Raw genomic sequence first — 13,960 nt, 5'->3', positions numbered from 1 at the left:
GCAACGGGGTGACGCCTGACCTGGGTAAATCTGGGTTGAGTCCGAGTTCAAGGCTGAGGTTCTTGGGTGTTGATCGGATGGTGACTCGAGCAAGGTGATTACCGACTGGGTATAGCAGGTTTTATGTTTGAAGAAGAAGAAGAAGAAGAACAACAACAACAACAACAACAACAAAATTGAGTTTTGATGTTGATTGTCAAGTGTAATGTTGAAATTTGTGATTGATTTTTAATTTTGAGTGTGAATTTTGGGTTTGAAATGTGATGACCAAATGTGTATGCATATTGTTAGTTTGGTTTGATTTTGTAACTGAAATTTATTTTTCTTAAAACTTGTTTCTGGGTTTTGAAGAAGAAGAAGAGGAGAAGGATAAAGATAAAGTTCAAAGATTTAGATTGATTCATATTTTATTTTTGATGTATTTTAAATTAAGAATTTGTTTTAATTTTTTGTTAATAATGTTAGTCGTTTATAATTTTTTATTTTATATCAAATTTTATTATTTTAATAATATTTCATTGTATAAATTTTAAATGATTTTTTTAATATTTAAAATTAATTTAATATAATTCAAAATGCATTAAACAAAAAATGTGAGGGCATTTTGGTCATATTGAAAAACTATTTGACTAAAATCATGCCCATGGTATTATTTTGTTCCATTTTGTAAAACGCAGGATCTGAGTTGTCATTTAACAAAATGCGGGGCTCGATCAGTCATTTTTGCAAAACATAAAATTCAAAATGATATTTACCCATGTTAAATTAATTAACATTAAGTATCCAATAAAGTCAGCTCATAAATTATCTACAAATAACTTGTAAAATTTTGAGGCATATCAAATAGTATAAAGTTAGAAATTATATTCAAAATGTAATCTAAGTTTGAGACTTTCAATTATTTCTTATGCATTCTTCATATTACCCAAATAAGGCAAGAACACGATGGAGATGAACCCTCATTTTTCTCCACCTTTAGTATATTAAACCATAAATGTGTCTTTAAAAAAAAACAATAAATGTGTCATATCTCACATGCGCACACATTAAGTGTCCTTTATATGATTGAGATCTTGACTCAATGAGCTACTCAGAATATAATGATGAACTTATTACTTATGAATAAAATATATTTATAAATAATTATCTATAATAAAAATTTATTATGATATCATAATGATTTACCGAAAAACCATATATATCCAAGGAAAATATTCTAAAAAGATATATATATTTATATACATATTGGCGAATTCTTCGATCCCTCACAGGACTCAGTTCTTCAGTGTGAGGTCCAGTTTTTTGCCAATTGTCCAAATTTTATTGGAGTAAGTCTTTTTTTCACATTTGTTTTTGACTTGCAATGACCGGTTGTGTAAATCAGTTGGAAAGTTGTTGGTGATGTGAGTATAAAAAGTAGGGGCAAAAAAGTAATTCCCTGTCCAAAAATATGTACAGTTGAGGACTTGATCGTGAACTTAATATGAATTTGAGAGATATTTACGATTTTGGTAACGTAAGCATTGTGTTTCCGCCAAGTGATTTATATGTTATGTTGAGTGAGACGCAACAATAACCAAGTAAGTAAAAATGATATATATTTTGTAGTTGTTTTATAAGATTTTTTTAAAAAAATTCCATGGGGAAGTTTCATTTATTCAATATTGCGATGAATAAATCACTAACTCAATTAGGTATGGAAATTTTTTATTTAGATGGTTGATTAATTAGAAGAGTCGGTACTTGCTTTCTTGCTTGATTGTTCGGGAATAAATGAAACATCTTGATGGACTATGGGTCAGACTAAAGGAGAGTGTTTTGGATGTTGGACGCATTGTATCTCCTCTCCCATTCATTCTGCTCATTGGCCAGCCTGACGTTGTCATGCACAATTCAGTTAATGTATTGCATTTGCTCAAGATGATTGTCATCAAATGACGGGAAGTTAATGATGCTATTCATTAGGAAAAGTGTGGAGTCCATTTTAGAGAGAAAAAGATGATAGACAAGTATACATGTAGGATGGTGGAGATTGAATTAAGGTCAACACGATCCCTACACACATATATATACATATAGAAAACACGAGCATGGAGGAGTAGATTAAGTAAGTGTAAGGTGAGGTCTTCTTGTAAATGGTGGAGTTGTTAATGCACTGTCACTTATAAAAAATAGGGTTGCACATCAGTCAAAATTACATAAAGTATGTTATTATTATAAACATAAGGAAGCAGTCACGTATTACGTGGGAAGAATTAGAATTTGCGTTTCAGCACGTCATGGTCAATTGAGTTGTGAGTGGTATTACGTGGGAGGACCTTTGGGAGCACAGTACCTGAGAAAAATAAGAATGGAGACGGAATTGACTTCCATTTTGACGTTTTTTTTAATGTATTTTGACTTCCATTTTGACGAAATTGCTATTATAATTTCTCTCAAACAAAAATTCAAACATGAGGTGGTCGCCATTATATATGATCGGGCACTAAATACTCGAGTGCACCATTACAAAAAAAAATGAAGCCAAACAAAATTTGTTGCCTAAATAGCTAATGCCCAAAACATATTGAGTAAATGTGCTATAATAACTTACCCGAAGAACTCGACACAAAGATGTAGGGATTTATGCTTTACATCAGAAAAGTGGGCACTCGGTCCTTCAAACTCACGGCAAACAACATCGCATGTAGAATCAAACACCTCCAAACCATGCCGGAAAAAATTACCAAGCTCAATCGAAATCCCCACTACTCCAAACAAAAAAATCTACCCCAAATTCGTCAGGGAGAAGAATGGACTAAATGGGAGGGAATTTTCCTTCCAAACAGTTATTGTTTGGGTTCGGAGGGACTTTTCCTTTTGAAAGGAGAAGAATGGCCTAAACGGACGAAAACACGAATAAAAAAAAAAGGTGACCGATTACTAAGGGGTGACTAAGAGCATAACGGTACTTTGACACCCAATAAACTCAGCAACTAAATCTGACCATCCATTTTCTAAAACAATAAATCCAAAGGCTCAAAATCAACATAGGACTAAGTCCTTCAAAACAAACCGAGGGATGGAAGAATTCCCCATATATATATATGAAAATTCTTCTAGGGGTTTCACTTTAAGCTTTATTGGTGGGATTCTCAGTTTTCTTGACCCTTGAACAGTTTTCAGCGTGATTTTTTTTATGACGGTATATATTGTATTTATTTAGAGCATTTTGCAAATTTTCAGAAAATTATGAATAGTTTACAGTTCCGAAAACTAAATTCAAACATGTTGCTTTCAACGCGCATAAAAAGAAGCCCCTATATGAGAATTGTCCTATATATATTTATAATTATATTGTAATTAGTAAAGAACTTCTTCAATTAAATAAATTTGGAATATTGGCTGTGATAATACCCAATTTTTTTTAAAAGTTACATTTTAATACCTATATTTTTTTTGTAGTAATAATACATAAATCTAAAATTTTGGTGCAACTGTTAGTACTTGTCATTAGCTGTTGTTCAGTATCCACGTGACACATTTTTATACTCGTAAATTTAGGTGTTAAAGTGTAACTTTATAAATGATTTGAGTATTATCGCCGCTAATATCCTTAAATTATTTAAATACTATATTAATCATTTTAAATTTAAAAAAATTTAAAAGATTATTAAAAACTAATTAATAAAAATAAAATTTACAAATTTGAAACAACCCAAATTAAAATTGAAACTCAAAATCATTCCAAAATCCAGCTTTTAATAATGTTTTAGATTTTTTAAAATTTAAAATTATTTTTTATAATATTTAAAGAATTTAAATAATTTAGTCTAAAATCATCCAAAAATCCATATGTGCCACATACTTCACGCGCAGCTAACAATGAGTACCAACAGTTGCACTGAAATTGTAGATTTAGGTATTACAAAAAAAAAGTATTAAAGTATAACTTTTGAAAAGATTTGGGTATTATCGCTGCTGATTAGACTAATAAAAATGTGTCATGTAGATATTTAACGGACAGTTAACATCGAGTACAAACAGATGCACAAAAATTATAGATTTATGTATTATTACCACACAAAAAATTTTGAGAATGAAAATACAACTTTTGAAAATTTTTTTTGGCTATTATGGCCGCCAATATCTCAATAAATTTCAATACAAACTTTACTTATGTACTGAAACCATGATAATTACTAAAATGTTTTTCAAATTAAGTTAAAGAGAGTTTTTTTTTTTTTTTTTTGTGGGGAGTTAAAGAGAGTTTAAAAATTGAGAATCTCCATACAAAATTATCATATTTTATGGTTACTAAAGCACTAATAGTTTCTTTTTCTGTAATTAAAATATATCTCAAAATTTTCTTTTAATTTTATTATACAGGCAAATGAATCTAGAAAAAAAATACTATAACAAGACATTGGAATTCCTTTTCAAGAATTTTTTTTAAGAAAAATATATTTTGCAAGTCATTGGAAGTACTCCTAGAATTATCTTGTAAAAGTTGGATTATCTTTATGACCAATTAGATGAATTGATTAAGACACCCTATCTTCAAAGACAAAGAACATTTAAGCCGTATAATGTATAATTAACTTTTTTAGACATTTCCAAGTGTTCTGGTAGATGGAGGCATAATCATTCCAGATTATGTTCTTGCTTGAAAAAAAAAATTGGAGATGCTACTAATCTTTAGACACCCGAAATTGACATGGATTCAATATTTTGGGCTAATATTATGGAGAATTTTTAAAAAATATGAGTGTGTTTGGCACCTTAACTAAAAAATTGTTTTTTGTTTTTAAAAGCTAAAATCCGTTTTTTGAAAACAAGAGCCTGTTTGGCATTGTTTTCTGTTTTTTGTTTTCAAAATTTTGTTCTCAGAAATGAGAACAGAAAACTGTTTTTGTAGTTTCAAAAAATAAGAGGTGTTTGGTTAATGTTTTCTAAAAACAATTTTTTTAGTTTTATTTTTTTAAAATCTTAAATAAAAAATTAACAAATATATTTACAAAGAGAAATATTTTAAAAGTTTGTAATAAATAATGAGATAAAATAATTTGAAAGAAAAAATGATGAAAAATAAGAAGTGAGAAAGTTAAGAAAATTTGAGAACAATAGAAAACAACTTTTTGTTGTTCTCAAAATTTTTTGTTTTTTGTAACTTTGTTTTTAAAAATTGTTTTTTGAAAACAATGTCAAACACCCAGCTTGTTTTTAAAAAGCAGTTTTTAGTTAAGGTGCCAAACACGATGTTTGGCGTTGTTTTAAAAAAATAGTTTTTAAAAACAAAGTTATAAAAAAACAGAAAATTTTGAGAACATCAAAAAATTGTTTTTTGTTGTTCTCAAATTTTTTTTTGTCTATTTTTTTTTTATCACATCACTTTTTTAATTATTATTATCTAACATCATTTATTGTCACATCATTTTCTCAGTCGTTAGTTTCTCTCTCTTCACTTTCTCTCACATCACTTTCTCTCTCCTCATTTTCTCTCTCATCATTTTTTCTCTCTCCCCATTTCCTCTCTCATCACTTTCTCTCTACTTACTTCTCTCTCTCCACTTTCTTTCTCATCACATTTTCTCTCATTTTTTCTTGGATCAATTTCTCTCTCTCAATTTCTATTTCTTCAAATTTTATCTCCTTACTTTCTCACTTCTTATTTTTCATTATTTTTTTTTCAAATTATTTTATCTCATTATTTATTACAAACTTTTAAAATATTTTTCTCTTTGTAAATATATTTGTTAATTTTTTATTTAAAATTAAAAAAAAAAAACTAAAAAATTGTTTTTAGAAAACATTAACCAAACACCTCTTGTTTGTTGAAAACTACAAAAACAGTTTTTTGTTCTCAATTCTGAGAATACAATTTTGAAAACAAAAAATTGAAAACAATGTCAAACAGGCCTATGGTTTTTATACCATCAATGTGCAAAAATATGGGAATTATACTTTTCTTAATTTGTATGGGAAAATTTATTAAAAAAAAAGTTAAAGTATGAGAAACACAATTAATAGCTAATTAAAATATAGAAATGCCACATTTTTTTTATTATAGTTATGTTTTCTTTGATTTTGAAAGTAATTTTATTCTATTTATTTTTAATTTTTTCCTTCATTTTTTTATTATTTTTTCAGTTTTTTTTTCTTTCTTTTTTTCATTACTTATTTTTTTCTATTTTTTTTCTACCAATTTTTTCTTTCATTCTTTTTTTCTTTCAATTTTTCCATTCTTCTTCTTCTTCTCATTTTTATTCATTTATCTATTTTTTTCTTTCATTTGTATTGTTTTGTTTTATTTTTTGTTCATATTTTTTCACTTTTCTTTCTTTTTTTTTTCTTAATTTTTTCATTATATTTTTTCTTCATTTTTGTATTTATTATTTTTTCCTACCATTTTTTTTCTTTTTTCACACATATGAGCTTTTTTTTCTCTCTTTTTCTTCTTCCATTTTTTCTTTTTTTCTTTTCATTTTTTTCTACCAATTTGTTTATTCATATTTTTTTTCTTTTCATTTTTCCATTATTTTTTTTCTTCTTATTCTTTTTATTTTTTTTATTCATTAGTTTTTTTCCTTCATCATTTTTTTTGTTTTTTTTTCATATTTTTTTTTCTTTTTTTTCACACATATATTTTAAAATTACATAATTATTTTACTGTTTTATTTATTTATTATCTTTTATTATTGTAATTTTGTCCTCTATATATAAAAAATTCAAATCAATTTTTTCAGCATTTTTTTTAAATGTAACACTTATAGGAATACCAAAATTTGGAAAGAAAACTAATAAAAATATGAAGACGTGAATGAGTAACTGGTTACATTCACGTTTTTTGTGTGCATATTTCTAGGTGTAACTGGTTACCTTCACGTTCTGATGTGTGTATATTTCTGGATTTTTTATGGTAACTGGTTACATATGTTACTAAAATCATAGTTACTTCTTCTCATTTTTTTAATGAAAGTATTCTTCCTCTTTTTCCTTCAAATTTGATCTTTATTTTCATATTTAATATGAGTAACCCGTCACCCATCTTATAGTAACTGGTTACCCCTTTTATGGCAGAAAGTTACTCATCTTAAGATAACTGGTTATCCCTCCTGGTACATGTTATTTAACCTATCTCTAGGATTTATTTTTATATAATTGTTAAAGATCAATCAAGTAACTGGTTACCTTACCCCGGATTTAAAAAAAAAAACGTACAATCTAAAAAAAAGGAAAAAAAATGTTTATAATAAATAAAAAAATAATTTTAAAAACAATTCATATTACAAAAAAAAAATTGCAAAACAATCAAAGAAAATTTTAATATAAAAACAATATAAGAAAATAAATAAGCTAAAAAAATAATCAATTTACAAACATACCATTCCAAATTAATAAAACTTGATTAAGAGTAAAACTATGACATAAACCAACTTTTATAGAAAAATATGAGAAAATAAACTCATAAAAATGAAAATTCTTAAAAAAAGTCATAGATTAACTTTTTTTTTTGAAAAAAAACCATTTTTTTACACACTATTACAAATCTCATATAAAATGTAATTTCTTCAATATCATATGAGGAATGATTTGTGTATTCAAGATGTGTACTTAAATATTATACATAATAATATAATAATTTAGTCTGATTGAATTTACTCTCATAAAAAATATTGTGTTAAATTACTTTATATATAATATTTGAGCGTATAAAATAAATGTAAATATCATTACTCATGATATATTTTTGGCTTTGCTTAATGAAAAAAAAAAATTTGGTTGATTATATTCTGTCAATTATGAAATGCAGTTAGATGTCTATGTTATTATACCGAAAATTTGGTGCTTGGTTTTGGACAATTTTAGGGTTTAGCAGAGATTTCGTAGTCTGACAGAAGATCCTGGAGGCACAAACGACAGCACTTAAGTTACTGGAATTGGAATTGAGCACTTCTCTTCTCCCTAACTCCATTTTTTTAAATTTTCTGATTTGATTTGATTTGATTGATATCTCATTTTCAGAATGAAAATAAAATCCAAACCGTCCAATCAATCATGACCGTTCACTCCTAACACTAAGATTAGGTTAGGGCCCCCATCCCACCCATCTATCAAAACCTGTCACACACACTACTACGCCATCTCTACAACCCAACCCAATGCGCCTAATCTAATCTGATAGATAACTCATTTCTTTCCATCATTCACTCATTTTTATTTTCAAAACTATTTTTTTTAAATTATAAAAATGACTCAGGCAGAACAGACAGCGTCTATTTATTTACAAGAGATAATAAAATTTCTTTTTCCTTTTTTATATTGGAAATTTGTATTGATTAATTGGTAATGGTTCTAATCACTGTATTCAAGACCCGTAAAGAGATATACATACATTCACTACATGTGCTACCAATTTTGGAATAATAATGATATTACAAAAAGCCAAAAGCCGAAAGGCAAAATTCCCAACCATTCTTCTAACGTATCACGATTTCTTCAACAAAAATCAGCCTCTTTTTTCTCTGAAAATTAATGTACTTGTTTGTCACATCTCAATACAATACATTATTACTATACTTTCATTTGCATGAAATATATATCGAGCACCGACTATATATAACTTATTTGGATTTGTATAGAGGCATGCCATTTGGATTAATACAAATATTACCAAGTATAGAGACAAAAAAAACTGCCAACCCAACTACGTAACAGATATATATATATTTATATAAATGTATAAAAATATATATTACATGAAAGATAAGGCTGGGTACGTGTGTTATGAATTAACAAAGACTCTGTCCTTGGTATTATTCTTTTTGACAATAAAAACCCATCTTATATGTATATATATATATATATATATATTTAGGGTATGAAATAAGAAAACAAGTATATATAGTATGGAATGGATGGGATGAGATGAGAGTGAACTTTCTGCTGATGAATAATAAGTTGTCTGCCACCGATTTACACCTAAATCGATATCTTGTTTTGTTTCGCAAGACAAATTATTCTTTTTTCGGTGGTTGGATAATTTTTTCTTATTTTATATTATGATTTTCAGTATTTAATATGTGTATATATGTGCTATTTTTTGTCTTCTGAATAAAGACAAGACTATATAGCATGTTGTATGTGATGTGGCCTCGAAATTTGATTTGGTATGGTACATTTTACTATTATATACCTAGAATTTTAGGGTTTGATTGGTATTCAAGTAGGATACAATTTTATGATTTTGAATACTTGAAATTGGTATGATCTATCATAATCTTTGATTGATAAATTGCTTTTAAAAATTAAATTCAAATCTGTATCCAAAATTTGTTAAGAAAAATTGAAAACGAGTAAAGCTCGTTTTCTCAGTTTTATGAAATTCTTTTCCAAAATCCTATGTATTCAGTTTCTGTTATATTTTTAAATTTAATATCAATCACAGATTCAGTTTTTTAAAACTCAAAAACAGTTTACTGACATTGAACCAATTACATTTTCAGAAACATGTTTTTAGTCACTAAATTCAGATTTTCATTTCAGAATCTCACTTTTAAAAAATACAGTTTTTTAATCGCGAACCAATCATATCCTAAAATATTTACAAAAATATATTTAACCAAAATATTTATACAAATACCACTGTCACTTCAGCATACCATACTAGATTTTGAAAAAATATATATAGAAAATTTCGCTTCCCAATTTTTTTTTTTTATCTGGGTTGTAAAAAGTTACATTTTGGTTACTTACGATACTAATAAGATACCAACTGATCTTTTTTTTTATTAAAAACTTTATCTTTAGAATATATTATTTCAGTACATTTTAGTTATCTCCAAAACTCATTTGTAGACATTTTAATATATCAATTAGTTATTTTTATATTATAATATGACATATTATTATTTAAGATACATTTTGATAACCTTCAAGCTTATTTCAGAAGCTAATGAGTTACCATATAGATTATTAATAAAAATTAATTTAGTGTACTACACGGTAGTTTTTAAATGAAAACTTTTAATAGACTTTTTTAGTCACTCATGTAATCTACATGTTGTTACACCCAAATTTCAATAAAAATAAATAGCCTCAAAATGTAGGCTTGTAAAATATAAGCTCGGGATTAACATGTGTTAACATCATACTTGTACAATTTGTCACAAAATTCTAGAACTACGTCATCAGCGCTCGAGCATGAGTAGCAGGCTCGAAGGCAGTAATGGTCTTCCCCAAAAGATGAGTCTGAAAGATCAATCAAGTAGGGAGGTAGCAACAACTGGAACAGTGAGCTCGAAGCCGTGTGTGATCTCGAAAGCATGTTGGAGTAATATTCAAGCTCGAAGACACGTTAAGTTAATGCACGCTATTGGGAAATCCCTATAATCAGGGGATTTAGTCCAAACCGTGTAATCAACCCTATTGTTTAGGGATATTTATTCACAATAAATGTGATTGATTGAGTTTATACTGGAGGATTTGTTATCCCGATTTTGACCTGATAAGTATCTTATAATATCCCTAAGATTAAGGGAGAATTATGGTAACAAGACCTATAAATAGTATGGGAATAATCACTTGTAAACAAAGGCCATTTTGCATTGAGAAAAACTTTCTAAAATTTCTCTTCCTTGAAGCTTTCATGTAGAGTTCAATAAAAGCAACCCGTGGACGTATGCAGATTTTAATTGTTGAACCACGTTAAAATCTTTGTTTTTCTTTTCTTACTGATTCGTATATATTGCTTAATTGCTCTTATTTTTAGTTGAAGAAAAACGTCGTCAACAGTTTCGTGCTTTTCAGTCATCAAAGAGAAATACCAATAATAGTAAATAATAACAACTATCAAAATTTACAAATAATCCAATTTCTTCTGCTACATCCGGTCAAGATAAGGCTAGAAACCATCAACTTAATACTATAATTGAATTATTAATAAAATTACATGAAAAAATAGATAAAATAAGTGAAAAAATAAATAGAGACCTTGATCTTTAAGACTAGGTTTAAAAGTTTTATTAATCTTTATAAATTTTCATTTTAATATTCTTATAATATAATAGATCTTATCTTGTATAAGATTTTGTGATGTAGCTAACTTATTTATTTCACAATCTTAACTAGAAATATGATAAGTATGACAATGATTAGAAGATTCTTTATTGTTTTTATCTAATAAGAAATATTTTTTAATTATATTATTTTTATATATTTTCATAAATTAATTTTATATTATTAAAAATTAATAAAAGCTTGACTTCTTTCTTTTTAAAATTGTAAGCTTGAAAATTAATTATCTATATAATAATACATTCAACTACTGTAGGCTAATAATGAATTTTAAGCTTGAAAATTGGTGGTATAATAAATACGATCTATATAATAATACATTCAACTATATTGTATGCTTAAAAATTAATAATATAATAAATACGATCTATATAATAATACATTCAACTATATTGTAAGCTTAAAAATTAATGGTATAATAAATACGATCCATATAATAACATATTCAACTATTATTGTAACGACCCAAATTTACTAATAGGGCTTAAGGGCCTTGATTAGTGTGTCAGGAGGGCATAATTGGAATATATGTGATTTAATGACTAAAACTATGTTATATGGCTATTTGAATATTTGAGATGCATGACTATGTGTATTAGTATGCATGTAGGCCCTGATTAGGTTAGAAAGGGCATAATTGTAACTTTGGCCCGTTGAGGGCATAATTGTATATAAATGTGATAAATTGTTGAGACCACACTATTATGTGGATATATTTGCGATCTGTGATTCGAGACGATCCTAGTGAGCGGTTTAGCGAAAAAGTCACGGCGGGGATTTATACCCGGCTCGGGGCGAGCTTAGGGGTATAAATGGGAAATTAGAGAATATATTGGGATTAATTTTGACATTGAAGAATGTAATTGGTGATTAGTTAAGTGTCGGGAAGTAAGCGGTAAATATTAAGAACACTCGAAGAATCAGCGGGAATTGGGTGAAATGACCAAAATACCCCTAGGTGGATTAAAAGAGTTAGAATTAAAGGGGAGGGTATTGTGGTCATTTGGGCTTATAAAGGATAGGCATAACTGAGGCTTTATTTTGTGGAACTTGTAGAAAGAAATAGAAGTCTGAAGGAAGGAAAAAGAAAGAAAAAGAAGGAAAGAAAGGGGATTGGAAGTCTACTCTTTTCTCTCTCTCGGTTCAAGCTTTTTTCACCATCTCTTGAGGATTTTTTGGGCAGAAACTTAGGGAGAATCAGAGCAGGACCTTGAGGTTAAGGTCTTTGATCTGGCTGGAGGAATTGGCAGGGATTTAGCAAGAACAAACTATCCAGTAGAGGTAAGACTTTGAGGTTTACTTTGGTTTTTGGTTTTGATGATTGAACTAAGATTTCTAAGCTGTACTTGGTGGGGGAATTCTAGGGAAATTGGAGCTGAGCTTTGAGGAATTGAAAGCCAAGCTTGTGAGGAGGACAACCTAGACTAAATTTATCCAGCAAAGGTAAGAAACTTTGAACTTGGACACTTGAATTCTGAAGTTTTGTTGTTTGGTTGAGTTTTTGAACTCTAGGTTCAACTATGGTGAATTCTATGTTTAGGGATGGATGTGATTGGGTTATGTGTATTTGGGATGCTTGAAATGAGTGGAGCATGTTGATAAGCTTGTTTTTAAGTTTGGTTGAAGATTGGAAAAGTTTGGAAGGGTTAGGCTCGGGAAAATCGTAGGAAGGAAAAATGCAGGGTTGCTGATTCTGGCCTTTGGGCGCTGTAGCGCTAGGCCAGGTTGTCTGGGGGTTTTTGGGTTCTGCTTGTAGCGCTGTAGTGCCCTCCAAAGAGCGCTGTAGCGCTACCCTATTTCCTGAAAAGGGTTTTGGGTTATTTTCAAGGGTTTTTGCCCGGGGGTTCGGGGTTTGATTCCACCATCCCGTTTGGTGTAATTAGAGCTTCCCGAGGGCTCGGGATTGGTCCCGAGACTAGGTTTTGGACTTGAGGTTTGGTGATGATTCTAACCTATGGTTGTGACTAGGTGTGCACTAGGGCTCAAGAGGGATTGTGCTCAAGGATCAAAGTGAACGAAGCTAGCGAATTTAAAGGTAAGAAAACTGCACCCGGTTATGTGTTTGTGATGGGACTAAGTGCTCCCGATATTTGTATAATGTCAAAGATGGTATTATGCCATGGGACATGTGATAAACGACCTAAGGGTGCCGCATACAATATTTGCGCACAGGGCGCGGCTTGGCCACTGGTAGCCGAGGACAGCATAATATTCATTGAGCTCGATTTAAGCGGGCCGAAGTCAGTGGGATAGACAGAGGGTGCGACCTAAGGGCGCTAACCCTAGTTATCATTTGTGAACTGATTGTTGATATGAGATGATATGTTTGGTATGCTGAATACTTGGTTATCATGGATGCTTAAACTGTTGAGAACATGTTTATGTGATATGAAATATTGGATTGTCTGTTGATTGTTTATGCTATGTTATTGTGTTTTCTTGCTGGGCCTTGGCTCACGGGTGCTACGTGGTGCAGGTAAAGGCAAGGGCAAGTTGGACCAATCCTGAGATGGAGAGCTGCGGGGCTGAATGTACATAGTCAGTTGTTCGGTCGCCATGGCCGAGGAGTGGATCAGGACAAGGAATGCCTAACAGTCTATTTTGCCTTAGAATGGCTAATTACTGTATTTAAATCTTGAATCTTTGTAAATGGTTTAATTTCATTATTTTTGGGATCCCGTGTAAACAGAAAATGTTTATTTGTAAGAAGTGGAGTTTTTGCGACCAAAATCTTTTAACCCTAGCTCCATTTTAGTTTTAGTAACACTTTTTTAATTAAATGACTTGATTAGCAAGTCTGGCACTTTTATAAACACACAGTGTAACGGTCTTGGCTATCCAGGGCGTTACAATTATAGTCTAATAATGTTATAAGCTTGAAAAATGGTGACAACTAATAATCAGT

The sequence above is a fragment of the Humulus lupulus genome, chromosome X (assembly GCF_963169125.1).
Source record: "Humulus lupulus chromosome X, drHumLupu1.1, whole genome shotgun sequence".
In the NCBI taxonomy this organism is placed as follows: domain Eukaryota; kingdom Viridiplantae; phylum Streptophyta; class Magnoliopsida; order Rosales; family Cannabaceae; genus Humulus; species Humulus lupulus.
This window is presented reverse-complemented; position numbering follows the sequence as displayed.